Source organism: Peromyscus californicus, unplaced genomic scaffold, assembly GCF_007827085.1.
Source record: "Peromyscus californicus insignis strain IS unplaced genomic scaffold, ASM782708v3 Scaffold_18__1_contigs__length_77618521, whole genome shotgun sequence".
Lineage (NCBI taxonomy): Eukaryota > Metazoa > Chordata > Mammalia > Rodentia > Cricetidae > Peromyscus > Peromyscus californicus.
The window spans coordinates 8,542,343-8,543,075 of NW_026294480.1; the positions used below are offsets into that span (position 1 = coordinate 8,542,343).

The 733-nt window shown below is 52.4% G+C and overlaps 1 pseudogene; it reads right to left on the reverse strand.

Annotated features, from left to right (window-relative positions):
• Positions 1-206: 206 nt before the first annotated feature.
• LOC128113210 (elongin-B-like) lies at positions 207-733 on the reverse strand (annotated as a pseudogene).

Sequence of the window (733 nt, forward strand, 5' to 3'; positions counted from 1 at the left end):
AATGAATCCATTAAAGAACTGAGAGTGGGCCAGGCGGTGGTGGCGGACGCCTTTAATCCCAGCACTCGGGAGGCAGAGGCCAGCAGATCTCTGTGAGTTCGAGGCCAGCCTGGGCTACCAAGTGAGTTCCAGGAAAGGCGCAAAGCTACACAGAGAAACCCTGTCTCGAAAAAACCAAAAAAAAAAAAAAAAAAAAAAAAAGAACTGAGAGTGGCTGAATGATGCCCCCTCACGAGCTTGAGAAATCTTCCAGGTAGTACACTATGCATCCTATAATGATACAGTCATTCAGTTTAAACCACAGTGGCATGGGCTTGCTTATTTGTTTGGACAGCCAAATACTTTTTATCAGGGGAATGGGCCTCAGGGGGTGGACCTAGGCCTCACTGCACAGCTTGTCCACGGGCACAGCCTCCAGAACCCCATGGCTTCATCACATCTGGAAGCTCTGGAGGGCTGGAGAAGGTCTCAGTGTGCAGGGCTTGAGCATCATCTGCTCAGAACCCAGGCGTACTGTGGCTGGGGGCTGCCGCTGCACCGGCTGGTTGGTGAAGTCACACTCCCCAGAGTTTTTCTGTCATCCAGGAGCTGGTCATCCTTGGACAGCCACTGCTCATCAGCGGCCACTTGAGGATGGCCTTGATGGTGTGCTTCAGCTCGAACGGGATGCTGGAATCCGTGGTGTCTGTGAAGATGGTGGTCTTGTGTGCCGGATCATGAGAGACACATCCAT